Genomic DNA, 19091 nt, shown 5'->3' on the forward strand with positions numbered 1-19091 from the left:
GTTCTACAGCTTTAGATGTTAGAAAAATGCAAATTAAAGCAATGAGATGTCACTATTCCTGTTGAAATGGCTAAAATAAAAGAGTTAAAACAGCAAATGCTACTGGAGATGCAGAGAAATCAGATCACTCATACATTGCTAGTGGAAATGTAAAATGGCACAGCCTCAGCTGAAAAACAATATGGTACTTTATTTAAAAAATAAAAATGCAACTATTGTGTAATCCAGCAACGGAAATTTTGGGAATTTTTTTCTCAGAGAAAAGAAAATTTATGTTCACCTCAAAATGTGTTAATGAATGTTTATAGCAACTTAATTTATAGTCAAAAACTGAAAGCTATTTAAATGTCCTTCAATGGGTGAATGGTTAAACAAACTACAGTGCATCATTCTATGGAATCCTACTTAACAAGAAATTGGAAAGATCTATTAATACACACAATCACCTAGATAAATCTCTACAGAAATATACTGAGGGAAAAATGCCAGGCATAAGTCTTACTTACTTTGTCTTACTTTGTCTTACTTACTTTGTGGTTCCATTTATATACCTTTCTTGAAATGACAAAATTATAGAATTGAAGAACAGATTAGTGGTTGTCATAGGTAAAGTTTAGGAGAGGGTGGAGCTGGAGGAAGGTGGCTACAAAAAGGCAACATGAGAGATCCTTATGGTGATGGTAGTGTTCTTCACCTTGGCTATATCAATATCAGTATCCTGGCTGTGATGTTGTACTATAGTTTCACAATACGTTATCACTGTGACCCGGGTAAAGGCAACATAAGATCTTTGATGGTTAACTTCATGTGACAACTGAAGTAGGGGATGCACAGATAGATGGTAAAGCATTCTCTCTCTCTCTCTCTCTCTCTCTATCTCTGTGTGTGTGTGTGTGTGTGTGTGTGTGTGTGTGTGTGATTCTTGAAGAGATTGTCATTTGAATCAGTGGATGGAGTAGAAGATCCACCCTCACTAACGTATGTAGCCATCATGTAACCTACTGAGGGCCTGAATAGAAGAAAAAAATGGGGAAAGGGTGAATTATCTTTATCATTTAAAACTGGGACATGCATCTTCTCCTGCCCTCAGACATCAGAGCTCTTGGTTCTTAGGCCTTCAGAGTTGGGCTGCATTATACCACTGGCTCTCTGGGTTCTCCAGCTTGCAGATGGTGTATGGTGGAACGTCATAGCCTCCATGATCACGTGAGCCAATTCACATTTAAAAATCTCCTCCTATGTATCTCTCTCTGTATCTCATTGGTTCTGTTTCTCTGGAGATTTCTGATTAATACAGGTCCTGTTCCTTGGCTATTAATCTCCCCTTGTCAATGCTTTATCCAGAATTGAGCTCAGTTTTATACTGAGGTCTCTTTCTTTCCTGTTGCAATAGTTCTTGAATAATTTTTTTCTTCACCTCTTTAAGTACTGTCCAGCTTTGCTTTTTCTAACAATGGTGAGTGTGCTGTGTTTTCTCTACGCCTTATATAGTCCAGGCTTGGTACTGAAAAAGAGGTACCCGGAAATACCAGGGAGTGCAGACAAAAAATAGTCCCCAAAATGCCTGCTCTCTTTAGTCAAAGGACCAAGAAAGGGGCAGGATCTCTCTTTGCCATTTCTTACAATTGCATATAGATCTATAATTATCTAAAAATAAAATGTTTAATGAAAAAATATAGTATATAGAAATTCATGGCCTTTAATTTATTTGAATAAGTGAACACAATTAATTCTTAAAACCATAAAGACAAGAAGAGAATATTTTGTTGAGGAAGCCTGACCATGGGTGGTTGGAACATTTTTGTATTTTTGCTTCAAGACACAAAAATATTGAGAGAAAAGATCAGATTTAAAAATCTAGATTTAGTTCATAATAGAAAAGTATAACTGATCCTGAAATTTTGAGAAACTATTATATACATACAAGGCATAATGCTATATTCTTGGAGAAACAGCATATATTAAAGAGACCCCTAACCTCAAAAGTTAACAGTGAGTATGTAAACTTTATGCCAGCTCTAGATTCTAACATAAGTTAAAATCTTTCCTGGGTGATTCTAATTGAGGCTTTGATCAAATGATTTAACTTTTTTGAACTTCATTTTACACATCTGTAAAAGAAGGCTTATGGTTCTTACTAATAATTGAATAAGATGTTTTGTGTAAAGGTATTATCACTGGGTCAAGTAAAATATAGATTCTCAATCGATGATAATTACTGAATTATTTCCAGGGGCTCCAGCATGTCAGTCAAAAAATGATGCTCTGCTTTATTGAGCAATTAACCAATGTGACCTCAAATAAATCCCATGGCCATGGGATATTGTAGCCATTCATATAATGGCTCCAAAACCAACATTGCTAACAGTATACATTTCCATGGGTCCTTAAGAGTCTTGTGCACTATTATTTTCTATTGGAAAAGGTAATAGGATTTCATTAGGTAAAAAGCTAAAATGTGGAAATGCTAGAAGAGTCAGAGAGACATATATATATATATATATATATATATATATATATATATGGAAGGACATCTCTCAATATGGTGAAGACAATTGTCCTGAATAAACATGATCTGATGTCACTGATTTAAAAGAAAAATTCTTTGTTTTCTGGTTTTGTTTGCTTGTTTGTTTTGAGAAAGGGTCTCACTTTGTTGCCAAAGCTGGAGTGCAGTGGCCTTATCATGGCTCACTGCAACCTTGACCTCCCTGGGCTCAAGTGATCTTCCCACCTCAGTCTCAGCCACCTGAGTAGCTGGGATATGTGTGCGTGCCACCATGCCTGGCTAATTTTTGTAGTTTTTGTAGAGACAGGGTTTAACCATGTTGCCCAGGCTAGTGTCAAACTCCTGGGCTAAAGTGATCCACCTGCCTTGGCTCCCAAAGTGCTAGGATTACAGGCATGAGCCACCATGTCAGCAAGCCAAATTCTTTGATCCGAATAATGAAACTGAACTTCAATTCCTCCCCTTCTTACACCTTTCATATCCAGTCGTAACTTAAGTCCCATACAATATGTCTTTCTAGTCTACTTCTTGGTCTCCCCTTTCTTAGCTATACCCTACTTGACTAAAACACAAGCATATATTATTTTCACTTGTATTTATGCAATAACTTCCTGACTGAACTCTGTGATGACTCGTTGTGTTTCATGCCTGCTTCTAGTTATAATCTGAGAACACATCCTTTTCTACTCTTGCCACTAGCCATATCCTGAAAACTCATAACAAGTCATGTAATTTCCTGATTAGAAGCCGTCTTTGGTGGCTTCTTCTTGACCACAGAATAATGTCTAAACTCCTCAGCATGATGCTCAATACCTTCTATAACCTCACCCTAAGTTCCTGTTTCCTATCTCAATGCAACCTACAACCCTGCCAAAGAAAATATTAACCCTAACCCTGTCGACTTGCACACCTACATGATCATGAGCATCTCTCCAATTCTTCTCCACTTAACAAAATCCTGTTTATCGGTAAGACTGAATTCAAATCCTATCTTTTCTCTGAAGCTCTTTTTTTGTCTTGAGTTAGAACAATACAACAAAAATTCAACTTTTTCTGTACCACTATAATTCAAGTGTATGTTTTTATATCATCTCTTTTATTCTTATTTAGATTATATTTAATTTTCCTACATGTCTAACTTATATGCTGTATTTTTAAAACAAGTATTACAAGATACTTAAAGGCAGAATCTATGCCTAGTAAGGCAGTCTTTGAATCCCCAGTATGTTTCATGGTGTTGAGCACATGCAGAACACACAGTTCTAAACATTTAATAAATATTTTTGAGTAAAAACATGAATTACTGCACACATCTGAATCATGGTATAAATATACCCCAGTGAAATACATCTAACAGGTGCTCAATAAAAGCCATTTGAGTAAAATAGCTTTGAGTGAAATATTATTATAATATATTAAAGCTCACAAGTCAATTTAAGTGAAATATTACTATAATATTTTTGAAACTCGAATAGCCAAGCCATGGGACATGGATAGAGAGACAAATAACCAAATAACTGCAGAGGAAATAAGGACATAACAAGGGCTTAAAGAAGGATGATTTGAAACCTGAAAGGAGAAATGAGAAGCTACTGCAAAAGACTGGGAAATGAAAAATTGTATTAAATGTATCAGAGTAAATAAAAGATAAAGTAAAATATCATTACACTATGAGGTGAGAAGAAACAGCCAGGTGTTCTATTTCTCTGCTTTTATACAGAAGATAAACTAGGAATGTTACTAGTAATCTATATAGAAAAATAATAATAAATAGCAGTAGTGTGAAGTACATAGTGTTAGGTATAACAGAGAAATGAAAAAAGTTAAAAAAAAATGTATATGCTCTAGTTATTTTCCTAAAAAACCTTTAGATCCTATTTATAGAAATGTAGCAGGTAAATGCATGACTATGCCATACAGTAAAAACTATATTCAAGAATATTGATGGTGAGGAATTTAGGTGTGATTCTAATAGGTAATAATATCTTTATGTTTTGTGCAAAAGTTTACGATACCACTAGTTCACTGCAACATAACAAAAGGCCTCTGATTCAAAGGCACATTTTCTTTAAAAATGCAGGTGAGTTATATTACTTTACTATATTATAATGGCATATTAATACCTGTCACTTCACTAGAACACTTAATTGCCAATAAAAAAACCCATTATCCCTCATTATGTTTAAAATAAAATCTACTCCCATTCTAAAACTTAAGATGGCAAGATTCTCTGGCTATGTATGATGGTCTTTCTTATTGGATAATTTTTAAAGTGAGGAAAAAGAGATATTTGTATAAGCAAAAATAAGCCTTTATCTATACAATTAACAACTTTAAAATATTTTGAAGGATTTCTGAAATACAGCAATTATTACTCTTTAGAATATTTCCTCTTTCCAGTCCAAATTTTTTTGAAGGAAATTGCTTATCTCTAATCGGTTTTATGTTTAATCAAAACCTTTCTTGAAACATTTCAATGAATGTGACACATGGAACTTCTATGTAGAAAAATGCAATGTTACTCACTTTGACTTCTAATGCAAATAAATCCAAATGTCAAAACAGTGTGAAAGTTATAAATACAACTGCAAGCTGAGAAAAAGATTTACAGTTCTTCCCAGTCCTCCATTTATTGTACAGTTGCCATATGAGATTTTATTTCTGCATGAAAGCTGCATTGATAAAAAGGTTTAATTGTCTGCCAGTGTGCCTTATGGTAAAGTTGCTTCATTTACTTCCAGTTTGAGTCTCATTACCAGTTCAATTCTCCAGACTCCCCTCCATCTTAAGGTGGTGCTTAATTAGTGTAACCGTAGCAATGACGGCAAATAGGCATGCTTATTCTTCCCCCACTTTTCCTGACGAATCTAGTAGACTATTGATTTTCCATCCTCAAATAGATCAGGCACCATTCAATCATGATATTAACTGTCCATTAACTTGAATTCCCTGGGCTGTCAGAGAATTCATGGGCTGTGTACACTATCAGGGCCATCCAATCAACCAATCAACAGCCAGGTCACACCTGCAATTGGAGAGCTTTTGAAAACCATGCCTAAAATTCTGTTCTTCGTTATTTTTTTATCCAGGAGAGTTTTTATTCCTATCGTCATTTTTCTTATTTAGCATTTGAATAAGGCTCTCATTTCCTAACAATTATGCTTGGAAAGAGGTGTTTGCGTTTGAAAGGTTGATTGTGTTATCTGCCGACAAGCCATAATTTTACTCAAAACTAATTCTACCCCTTTTCCACATCTGTAATATTTTGAAAATAATCTGACACTATAAACAGTTAGAATTTGTCAAAGCAAATAGATCCTTCTAATTTTAGAAAAAAGATCTTTATTAATTTCAACTTTAGTTTTAAGAGATAATTATCATATTAAAAAGCAAAGGAGAAAAGAACGAACATCTTATACCCCCCTATGCACAAACGTGCAAGAGTTAAACCAAGAGAGGGAGAAAAAAAGCTGGCTATGATTTTTTATACTACATATCAACTTAAGAGAAATCACACTCAGCAGTACATTTGTCAGTGAAAAGAATGGCAATCACGAAGGCCACTTTGGAGGGTGGAAAATCTAAATTTTTGCATATAATTGTGGAAATACTTTTTTTGTTATTTTTAAGTACATATCATTCATTAACATATTTATTGTATGATGAAAATATGGTGATCATGCCCTCTGTCTGAAGTACTATTCCATAACACATCTTTCTTCCTACTGAAGCCCTATTTCGATGTCATTTGCTCTGTGAATATTCCCTGATGTCCTGATTGGAAATAGGATAATTTCTTCACTGTTTTCTTTGTCCTTTTGGGGAGCACTTATGACATAGAGAGTGGCTTATATTAAAAGTACCTTTCTTCCTTTGAGGACAGATAGTATGTTTTCTTTCATTTTTTAGTCAGTCAGTCATTTTTCTAGTCATTAATCCCTTTGATAACTATTTATTATGAATCTATAGTGTGGGCACTACTGTGTGAGGGCCTGAGGAAAAATACATAAAAGACAAAGACACGTTTTTGACTTTAAGAAGTATACAGTCCTGTGAAGGAAGCAACATTTCATTAGAACACAGTGCTATCATTAAGTTTTTTAAAAGCTGTGATTCATTGAGAGTTGTTTACAAAATTAATTGGGAGGCCATTAGGCTGAGATGGCTCCAGCACTTTGGGTTCAGACATAAGCTGATCAAACCTAACTCAGTATAAACAGTAAAACAAAACTTCCGCTGAACCAACCAGAAACTGCCAAGCAATCTCTAACTAGAGACCTGAAAGCTACTGTTCCAGTTTAAACAAGCAAATAGTTTCTGTGTATTAATTTCTCAAACACCTTATACAATTGTTCCTCTCATGCTCCTTTGGTGGAGTCCAAACTGCTTATAGTTTGATTTGCCTGATTCTTGAATCCTTGTCTGAAATAGCTCTTTAACATTGTAATGTGCCTATATTTATCTATTAACAGAACCTAAAATGTACCAGGCACTTTGCTATGTATCTTACTTGCATGATTAAATTTAAAAATCAGAAAGTACCAGAAGTTAGACATCACTGGCCCAATTTTAAAAATAAGAAAATCAATGTCAAAAATTTTCAGCAACTACCTATGTTGAGATCACACAGTTGACAGAGGGAGAAATGGGTTTTGAAAACAGGCCTGGCTGACTCCAAAACAGTTACTGCTCTTGGCCTTGTACTTGCTGCAGAGGGGAATACGGAGCCTCTAGAAGTATGATGGCCATGGAGTGTATTATCCAAACCAGGACAACACACCCCATTGTAAGTGAAAGGGAGTGCTAAATAAATGAAATGTTGAGAAAATTGACATAAATTGCAACTTTCTCTGTTGAACCAGAAAAAAAAAAAAAATGGTAACTTTACTTAGAAGGGGCACCTTTCTTACCCCTTATGAAGATCTTAGAAAGCAGGAGGCAGAAGGTGATTTCTTAATTGAAATGAAGGGATTTTGAAGAAGAAAAAAACAGGAAAGTGCCTTTTTAGTGATAAACTGCAGCCTATGTGAAGCCTGGTGGCTTAAAAGAAGATGGCACATTGGAGAAACCATTTTAGAATTCAGTGTGGCTGGAAGCCAGCATGTGAAGTGATGGGGTGAGGGGAGAAATTGGGTTATACATCAAGCAGGCAGAGACAGATCCTAAGGGGACTTGTGGGCCACACTGAAAGGGTTTAACTTTAGGCAAATGCCTTGGGAAAGCAAAGGCATTGCAGGACTTTAAACCAAGAGAGACAAGATTAGCCTTGTACTTTTGGAATATGTTTCTAGCAGTGGGGTAGAGCTCAATAAAATAAGTTGAATTAAATTGATAAAAATAAACGAAAATATACTTTATGGTGAACATTATAGAGTAGCTAAAATTAAAATAAAGGTTTTTTTTTTACCATAAGTATTTATCGATACACGCAAAATTTCAAGCCATGTTGAGAGATTCCTTAGTTGTCTATAGTCTCTGGCATCATGTAATGGAAGCAAAAATAACAGCACAAGATTACATTTTGAGTTTTTGTTTCAAGTCAAACTGAAAAATTTAAGGAATTTTTTTTTTTTCACAGTATTTTGCTCAGTAAGGAGCACAAACCCCGTATTTAATTCATGTAAAACCTGAACAAACTAAATTATACTTTCATACATTTCACAGAAAAATCAACAAGCCGCCAAGGGTCATGGCAAAGTTCTAAGGCACATCTTTAAAAATGATGCATCAACAGTGACAGTTGCCACAAGAAATCCCTGACTCAGCAAAACACATCAGAACTGCATCCTGTCCATACATGAACGCCGAGAAATACTCTATTGCCTGAGAGAATTAACTCTACAGGTATTTTCACAGTTTATCTCTCTTTGAGATAAAAGTATTGACTAACAATAAGTTTTCTTTTCACAAGAGGGCCTATTTTTACTAGCTCATTCTTTTGAACTTTTTTTTCTGAATTAAGCCTTCCCTTTGAATTACTTTACCATGTCATACTAAATGGCTAAAATGATGGCACATAGACCGCCAAGTTAAAATAATCACTGATTTCTATCACTAAATAAGTTTTAATCACTTTCTATAACTGTTTACTCAGATTTGGAATTATATTCTCACCTGTAATCCTCAGAAGTCCAGGGAAAGCCTTCAATAAGAACTAATATTGTTACATATTGCTATAAATTTCAATGAACTCTGTGCATTTAAATCTATTTTTTGCAGTGAAACTGGGGCATTGTTAAAAATGCAATACCAACTAAAATTGACCACACATATCTTAAAACCTGGAGATCATAAACAGCCTTAAACACTGTGAATTAGCATATGCATGGTATCTACAGCAGAAAATAATATTGCAATTCTAAAAAATGTCTTAGGTATAAGTTATAATTCATTCACAATGCTTACAAATGAATTATCAACTACATATTTAAGAGATTCGAGCCAGGTGTTTATCATCTTCAATTTATAAATAATGGAAACGGGTTTTATGGCAGAACTGGGACTAAAACGACTGTTTCATAACTTCTACTGTTTTCCCTTGGACATGGCCATTTTGATTTATACATTTGTTTTTAATGACTGTTTTGATTTTAATAAACATGTCCAGTTTTAATAAAGTGATTTATCTTTAATATGACCATCAGAATTTCACAGCAGGGAGACCAACTTAGTTGATATCTTAATTTTGTGACATTTTCATTTGTTTCATGAGATCTCATTTAAGTTAACAAAGCTAAAATCTCATTAAATGTATAAACAGGCTCCTATGTAATAAATTTTCTAATGGCTTATGCATTTTTAAGGCATTGCTCACTTTTTGGTGTTTGCTTACAACATGCATTTGCTTTATATTCAGTTATTTAAACTGAAAGTGAGTTTATCTATTAGTAGTTTAATAGATTATACTCTTGTTACTCAAGGTGTGATTGATTTGTGGACCAGTGGCCTTTGTGGGATGTGGTTTGAAATGCAGTGACTCAGGCCTAACACTGGACTGATTAAATCAGAATCTGAATTTTAACAACACCATCAGGTGATTTCAATGCACAAGAAAGTCTGAGAAGCACTATTCTATACTCTAGTGAAATCAGTCCTCAGTAGGACTGCAGAAAGATGAGACAGCCAGATGTCCAATATCTATTTATTTTCTTACTGTCTACTACACTGGAAAAAACATTTGAGGCATCAGATTTTCTGAATTTGGTAAAAATGTTTCCCACTGACCCTCCTTTTACCTTCACCAATTTGCTAAGTGGGTATAGAGGTAAATGCTCATAGACATATGTATTATAGTAAGAAAAGTGTGCTCATGCACAAGATTACTCTTAATTTTTTTTCCTTTTGTTGTAAGAACACATTTTACAAATTTGCACAAACTGTGAATTACAAAATGTGAAATATAGGTAATGGAATGTAATAAATGCACAGCCACAAACAAAGGAAAAATGTTCGGGAGGCAAATGAAACTCTCAATGGAAATAGTCCCAATCCTGGATAATCTCATTAAGAACTTTACTGCAAGTAGCAACAAATTAGTAACATTATGAAAGTGATTTGTATGTAAATTTCCTTTTATTTTTCCCTTAAATGTGTTTGCTGTGGTCCAACATTTATGGAGAAATGCTTTGATTTTATCAGATGAATGTTAATACCACCTCAGTGATATACTGCAGAGAAGCTACTGCAGGAGGATTAACTGATAAAACAGGTAATCCAGACACATGCTTAGAGTTACATGAGTTAGTTAAATGGTGGGCAGTTATTTTGCTAACTATGCACCACTCACCCACTGACAATGAATCACCACCTTCTTAGGGTGAACTGGTGTTGGAGTGATAATAAGCAGGTATCCTTGTTCATAATTAGAGACTGTGCCACACCTCTGACCACTTCCCTGAGGATTTGATCTCTGTCAAACTCCAGGAGCTATTCCAGTAACTCTTTATAACCACTTTCTTTGTAAACTGGATCAGACATTTTTCCATTACATACTATGTTTTTATTCATAGCTGGCTGGATAAACTCACTCCAAAACACTACATAATTGTGCCCTACATTCACATCAATTGAAATAATTTTAGATTTAATGATTGACTATTCAAAAGGTTGAGTGAGTGACTGGCAGAATTATCTGTTTATAACACAGACTGGATAGAAACGACTCATGCACATTATATTAATACATAAAAATGATTCTTTGCAGCTCTAAATTCAAATAATTTTAAAGGCTCTCTTTTGGGCCATGAATATTCCCTTTGACAATCTACACTGATCAAATAAATTGAACAACTGCCAAGTTTTCAGTTTGCTGTTTGGTGTGTAGACAGTCCAAAGATATTCATATCCATTCACTAATTTTTGCCCTGAAGAATAAATATGAATGATTTCTAAAGTTATTTGAGTTCTAAGCAGAGTTATACTTAAAATTGTGAATAGTTACAAAAATGAAATGATTACGTCTTTGAAATTCTTTGCCATGAACAGAAATATCCCATCTGCTGATTAAGAAAACATTCAGAATATTGGATAATTATAATCATTTATATCTAGCTAGCCTCTTTCTACAGTGGCACCCATAGTCCTATTGTCTTCTTAACCCTCAAATCGTTCCCAAAATGAATAAATGGAAGCCTTTTAAATATTCAGTTGTGGCAAAAGCCATTAGTTAAAAAAAAAGAAAAAAAAAAACTTACAGACACACATGATTACACACATACATACATATACAAAAACTTATTTATTGTCTTAAATTTCACTCCCAGATGTTAATTCCAATAATATGTTACCTTGTCTTCTGAGGTCACTTATGAAAATCTTTGTTTTTAAATACCACTGTCATCATTTCTACATGTTCAATTACATTAGAAAAATTCTAATATTCTTAATTATAAAAAGAAATATTGAGGGTACTCACTATAATAATATATTTCAATATGATTTCTAAAAATGATCACATCTAATAAAAACTTAAATAACATAAAAGAAGCCGGGTGGTTTTTTACTGTTACAAATCATGTTATAATTTATTTTTTAAATTTATAATGTATTACCAAAAATGTCATCCATTTAAACATTCACACTGAAAGGTGTAGGTATTTTGGGGAGAACTTTCCCATGTAAAAGTTATCCATTTTCAAACCGACCTTCTATCTACTTTTGTATTCTGATGGTAGAGGTATATTTATAATCTCTTTCAGGGAATTAATGCTCTATAAAATGACATTTCCATGATTATATTGTTTAAGTTAAATGCATTTTAGAAAGTTTTACACTATTACAGTATAACTAGGTTATATCTGTACTTAACTAAATCAACCCATGTTCCGTGCAGAACCCTTCATGGGTCACCAAGGGAGATGGGAAAGACAACCAAGTTTCTGTTCCTAGTTTCTCTCAATAACGGTATGTTTATATATTACATATATTTATGTATATTACATACATATATACAAATACACACATATATTACATGTTTTATAAATTATATACACACATATCACATTAATTCCATTTTCATCTATTATATACATTATGTCCATTAAAAATGTTATATCAAAAGCTATTCTGCAGTTAAACATGTTTGTAAACTCACTCTTTGTAAATAAGGCTTATGATAGTGTTTATAACATTATTTTAAAATTACATTTTATTTATTTTTTATTTTTGAGATGGAGTCTCGCTCTGTCACCCAGGCTGGAGTGCAGTGGCGTGATCTTGGCTCACTGCAACATCTGCCTCCTGGATTCAAGCTATTCTCCTGTCTCAGCCTCCCAAGTAGCCAGGACTACAGGTGGATGCCACCACATCTGGCTAATTTTTGTATTTTTAGTAGAGATGGGGTTTCATCATGTTGGTCAGGCTGGTCTCGAACTCCTGACCTCAGGTGATCCACCTGCCACAGCCTCCCAAAGTGCTGGGATTACAGGCATGAGCCACTGTTCCCAGCCTAAAATTATGACTGTAATATATATAGTAAAATGTGTGTGTATATATGTATCTATAAACACACGTTTACATATGTATACATACATATACACACACACACATTTTATACATGTATGCATATATACAAATACATTTATATATGTACATATACATTACATATATATGCACATTTTATTATATAGATAGATATATTATGGATGTGTGTGTCATATCCATAATTTTACACACACACACATGCATACACACACATCAGCTCTTGCACAAGAAAAGTGACTCCCTTATCGTGTACAATTTAATTTAGCATACTTTTTTACAACTGCTAGTGACTTTCTGGGAAGTTAATCTATAAGATATGTGAGGACTGCTCTTAATTTGATTTTCATTGGCTACCTGTTACTAAAATCAGATCAGATTTTTTTTCTTCTTTAGCCAAATTTAGCTCCACACTTATATAATTTTTTTTCATAAAGCACCTTTACGGGTTTTTTTTTTTTTTTTTTTTTTTTAGTTTTTAAAATTTCTTCCACAGGTACAAGGTCTATTTGTCTACTGTTTGGACACTGCCAGCAACCTAAAGATTATTTTGCCAGTCATGATGACTATAAAGAAACATCATGAAACAGGTACTGAGGCAGGAAAGGGCTTATCCAGTCCTTGATCCCTCCCCCCCTTTTTTTTTTTTCCATAAATGCCCCGAAAATGGTGCCACAAACATTCGATACAATGGCGGTATATGATGCCATTCTCTTTGACCTTTCCAGGACAGACAGAAATGGCTGGGTGCTATAGTCCAATCTGTGGTCAGCCTGCTTTCTATGCCTCTTCCTACTTATTAGGTCTGCGAGTTTTCAAATGGAGTGACCTGCTGTTCAAGTCCCAAGGCTGATGAAATGAAATGAGAAACAGTATAGTCTCTGTGTCTGGCTCCCTATGGTTTCCTTTTCCCAGCTGAAATATGCTTGACTCTTTTTTTTTTTTTTTTTTTTTTTTTGAGCGGAGCCAAGGAATGATGAGCAGGAAAGCAATTTGTTTTTTCTAGAAACACAGAAGAATATTTATCAAGGTTTAATAGGGTATAACATGGGAGTCCTAAAGAATAAATAATAAATACTATTGTTTATGCCCTCAGGGCAGACTGCCTGCAAGAGAGAAAGGAATAGGCTTTGTAGGTTTTGTAATGATAATGTCTGAATGATTACCAAATTAGTGCTAAGTTAGGAGACAAGGGTTTTGAAGATATCTTGTGAAGCAATGTTAAAAATATATCATAATTATTACAAATTATAACTTCGCTCTGCATAGACATTGCAGAAACCAGTGAATCTTAGGAGAAGTCAATAAACACACAGCCAGAATTGGCCATGTGTGTATATCACCATGTTAGGAACTGTGATAATAAAAAGAATCCCTGCCCTTAGTATGTTTATAAACTAGTAGGGGGTATAAGCATGTAAATAAGAATGGACAAACTCTGGAGAATTGAGATTAATGAGGAGTTCATACAATTTCATTTTCAAATGAATATGAAATAAGAATAAATAAAACAGACTTTTGGAGGAGAAAACCTATTTGGATGTATGGAGTAAAGAAGATGAAGGACGTAAATTTGATTCCCAAGATTACTCTTAGACTAGGAAGTAGATGGAGTCATCACAGGAGATAGGCAGAGGATTAAAGATAAGCAGGCTTGGTGGAAAGTACAGAGTGGAGAAATGATGAGTTGAGCTTAAGGCATGTTGAGCTTAAAATGTTAGCAAGAGATCCACAAGAAGTTGTTCAGCCAGCAATTAAAACCACCCAGTGTAATTTTCTGAGATGGCTGCTCTGGACAGGTATATTTTATCTGTTGCTTTTACTAATTTATTCATTTATTCAATAGCTATTTATCAAGTGCCTTCTATGTACTAGACAATTTGTTAGGTATACAGAGATGAACAAAACAGACATGATAATCCTCTCTCATGGAGTATATAGTAAACTACAATAGGCAAACAATAAATTATTAAGTAAAAAGATATACATACTTACAAAATGAGATAAATGCTATGAAGGGAAAGGAAATAATAAAATAAGTGAGAAGTATTTTGGATTAGGTAGTCAGGAACATTCTCTTGGATCAGGCGACATCTAACCTGAGACTCAAAAGATGAGAAGAGCTGGACATTCCAACATTATTTGGGGCAAAAATAATAGCATGTATAAAGATACTGGGGCCCGTAAGAACTTGTTTGTTTTAGGAATTCAAGAACACTGTGGTATGAGGTGAAATTGGCAGACACATTAAGTTTGCCATGCCCCAATTCCATCTGAATGGAGATGTCAATTATGTGTTCAATAAGAAGCCAGTTTTGTCCAACGACTAGAAAGAGGAGGGAAGTTTACTTTGAAAAGATAACTTTGTTCTCTTGATTTCCATTTAACTATCATCACTCCTCTACCCATTTTATACTATCTCAGTAAAATGAAGCAGAGCAAGCATTCATTAAAGAAAATGCAGGAGTAAATTCTCCATCAAACAAGTAAGTCTGTGCTATGACACAAGGAAGGTGATATCAACATGAATTTTTGTTGTAGTTGTAAAACTACAGAAGTCCATGTGTTTAAAAATACTACCTAACAAGGATTGCATATTTTTTAAGATTTGCTGATTCTAATGGGAATGCAGAATTTCAAGTTTGCTATTTAAACACAAAATAAAGCTCACAATGGCATGGCAATTTCCTCAGTGATATTTTGATTAACATGTGTAGCACAGTTTACAATTTACAAACAACTCATTACAGCATCAATTATTTCTTACAACAACCTAGTGAGATAGAGCCTGTAATTATTTTATCAAAGAGGAAACTGAGTCTTAGCAAAAAGACAATTGCCTAGGATATTATACTAATCTATGGTTAAAGCCCAGACATTCCTAGAATCCCATATTTATCCCTGAAACAATTATGCCTCACAATGAAAGTTACAGAAGAATCTTTCACAGAGATTTATCATGGTTTAATATAAACTGTAGCCTTCAGATATGAGTCCAACAAAAATGAAACTGAATGGATATAAATTACATCTTAAAGAAAAATGGTGGTAACAATGAACCTCATTTCACATATGGGAAACTAAGGCAAAGCACTATGAAAGGACTTGAGCCACAGCTATACTTCCTCCCATCAAACTGCAAGATGATAACTTCACTCTGTAGCAGGGGCATCCAATCTTTTGGCTTACCTGGGCCACATTGGAAGAAAAAGAATTGCCTTGGGCCACATGTAAAATACACTAACACTAGGAATAGCTGATGACTAGAAAAAAATTGCAAAAAAACTCAATGTTTTGAGAATGTCAGCTAGGTGCGGTGGCTCATGCCTGTAATCCCAGCACTTTGGAAGGTCAAGGCGGGCGGATCATGAAGTTAGGAGTTCAAGACCAGACTGGCCAACATGGCGAAACCCCGTCTCTACTAAAAATACCCCCCCAAAACAAAATTAGCCAGGTGTGGTGGGAGACGCCTGTAATCCCAGCTACTTGGGAGGCAGAGGCAGGAGAATTGCTTGAATCTGGGAGGCGGAGGTTACAGTGAGCCAAGATCATGTAGCCTGCGTGACAGAACAGGACTCCATCTCAAAAAAAAAAAAAAAAAAAAAAAAAGAATGAAAGAATGTTTACTAATTTTTGTTGAGCCACATTCAAAGCCATTTTAGGTCACATGCGGCCCACCAGGCCATGCGTTGGACAAGCTTGCTGTACAGCTACAAGCCTCTATATAAGATAATGAGTATTTAAGACATAAATGTACAAACATGCAGCCGGGCGCGGTGGCTCAAGCCTGTAATCCCAGCACTTTGGGAGGCCGAGACGGGCGGATCACAAGGTCAGGAGATCGAGACCATCCTGGCTAACACGGCGAAACCCCGTCTCTACTAAAAACACAAAAAATTAGCCGGGCGAGGTGGCGGTGCCTGTGGTCCCAGCTACTCGGGAGGCTGAGGCAGGAGAATAGCGGGAACCCGGGAGGCGGAGCTTGCAGTGAGCTGAGATCTGGCCACTGCACTCCAGCCTGGGCGACAGAGCGAGACTCCGTCTCAAAATAAATAAATAAATAAATAAATAAATAAATAAATAAATAAATGTATAAACATATTAAATGAAAAACAAAAGGTAGAACTTATTTTTTCACTTATGTGTCTATCCTATGCTATTTTGGGGACATAATTTATAAATTGCTTTTTAGATAATCAAATGTTATATCGATAAAATATAAAGTAAATAAACAGTTTAAGAAAATATATAGAACCGGAGGGCGGAGCAAGATGGCCGAATAGGAACAGCTCCAGTCTCCAGCTCCCAGCGCGAGCGACACAGAAGACAGGTGATTTCTGCATTTTCAACTGAGGTACTGGGTTCATCACACTAGGGAGTGCTGGACAATCGGTACTGGTCAGCTGCTGCAGCCTGACCAGCGAGAGCTGAAGCAGGGCGAGGCATCGCCTCACCTGGCAAGCGCAAGGGGGAAGGAAATCCCTTTTCCTAGCCAGGGGAACTGAGACACACAACACCTGGAAAATCAGGTAACTCCCACCCCAATACTGTGCTTTACCAAGGGTTTTAGCAAACGGGCACACCATGAGATTATATCCCACACCTGGCCGGGAGGGTCCCATGCCGACGGAGCCTCCCTCATTGCTAGCACAGCAGTCTGCAATCTAACGGCAAGGCAGCAGCCAGGCTGGGGGAGGGGTGCCCACCTTTGCTGAGGCTAAAGTAGGTAAACAAAGCCTCTGGGAAGCTCGAACTGGGTGGAGCTCATAGCAGCTCAAGGAGGCCTGCCTGTCTCTGTAGACTCCACCTCTGGGGACAGGGCACAGCTAAACAACAACAACAACAATGACAACAACAAAAAAGCAGCAGAAACCTCTGCAGACGCAAACGACTCTGTCTGACAGCTTTGAAGAGAGCAGTGGATCTCCCAACACGGAGGTTGAGATCTGAGAACGGACAGACTGCCTGCTCAAGTGGGTCCCTGACACCTGAGTAGCCTAACTGGGAGACATCCCCCACTAGGGGCAGACCGACACCCCACACCTCACACGGTGGAGTACACCCCTGACAGGAAGCTTCCAAAGCAAGAATCAAACAGGTACACTCGCTGTACAGCAATATTCTATCTTCTGCAGCCTCTGCAGAAGAAGACCCAGGCAAACAGGGTCTGGAGTGGACCTCAAGCAATCTCCAACGGACCTACAGCTGAGAGTCCTGACTGTTAGAAGGAAAACTAACAAACAGGAAGGACACCCACACCAAAACCCCATCAGTATGTCACCATCATCAAAGACCAGAGGCAGATAAAACCACAAAGATGGGGAAAAAGCAGGGCAGAAAAGCTGGAAATTCAAAAAATAAGAGCACATCTCCCCCTGCAAAGGAACACAGCTCATCGCCAGCAATGCTGGATGGAGAATGACTTTGACGAGATGAGAGAAGACGGCTTCAGTCCATCAAACTTCTCAGAGCTAAAGGAGGAATTACGTACCCAGTGCAAAGAAACTAAAAATCTTGAAAAAAGAGTGGAAAAATTGATAACTAGAATAATTAATGCAGAGAAGGCCATAAACAAACTGACAGAGATGAAAACCATGACACGAGAAATACGTGACAAATGCACAAGCTTCAGTAACCAACTCGATCAACTGGAAGAAAGAGTATCAGCGATTTAGGATCAAATGAATGAAATGAAGCGAGAAGAGAAATCTAAAGAAAAAAGAAGAAAAAGAAATGAACAAAGCCTGCAAGAAGTATGGGATTATGTAAAAAGACCAAATCTACGTCTGATTGGGGTGCCTGAAAGTGAGGGGGAAAATGGAACCAAGTTGGAAAACACTCTTCAGGATATCATCCAGGAGAACTTCCCCAACCTAGTAGGGCAGGCCAACATTCAAATTCAGGAAATACAGAGAATGCCACAAAGATACTCCTTGAGAAGAGCAACACCAAGACACATAATTGCCAGATTCACCAAAGTTGAAATGAAGGAAAAAATCTTAAGGGCAGCCAGAGAGAAAGGTTGGGTTACCCACAAAGGGAAGCCCATCAGACTAACAGCAGATCTCTCAGCAGAAACTCTACAAGCCAGAAGAGAGTGGGGGCCAATATTCAACATTCTTAAAGAAAAGAATTTTAAACCCAGAATTTCATATCCAGCCAAACTAAGTTTCATAAGTGAAGGAGAAATAAAATCCTTTACAGATAAGCAAATGCTTAGAGATTTTGTCACCACCAGGCCTGCCTTACAAGAGATCCTGAAGGAAGCACTAAACATGGAAAGGAACAACAGGTATCAGCCATTGCAAAAACATGCCAAAATGTAAAGACCATTGAGGCTAGGAAGAAACTGCATCAACTAACGAGCAAAATAACCAGTTAATATCATAATGGCAGGATCAAGTTCACACATAACAATCTTAACCTTAAATGTAAATGGACTAAATGCTCCAATTAAAAGACATAGACTGGCAAACTGGATAAAGAGTCAAGACCCATCAGTTTGCTGTATTCAGGAGACCCATCTCACATGCAGAGACATACATAGGCTCAAAATAAAGGGATGGAGGAAGATTTACCAAGCAAATGGAGAACAAAAAAAAGC

At 36.2% G+C, this 19091-nt stretch overlaps 1 protein-coding gene across 2 annotated transcripts in view; it reads right to left on the reverse strand.

The window, feature by feature from the left end:
- Window positions 1–19091, reverse strand: part of NLGN1 (neuroligin 1) — a 914287-nt gene that overhangs the window by 175490 nt on the left and 719706 nt on the right. The window lies entirely within an intron of this gene.

This window comes from Theropithecus gelada, chromosome 2 (assembly GCF_003255815.1).
Source record: "Theropithecus gelada isolate Dixy chromosome 2, Tgel_1.0, whole genome shotgun sequence".
Taxonomy (NCBI): Eukaryota; Metazoa; Chordata; class Mammalia; order Primates; family Cercopithecidae; genus Theropithecus; species Theropithecus gelada.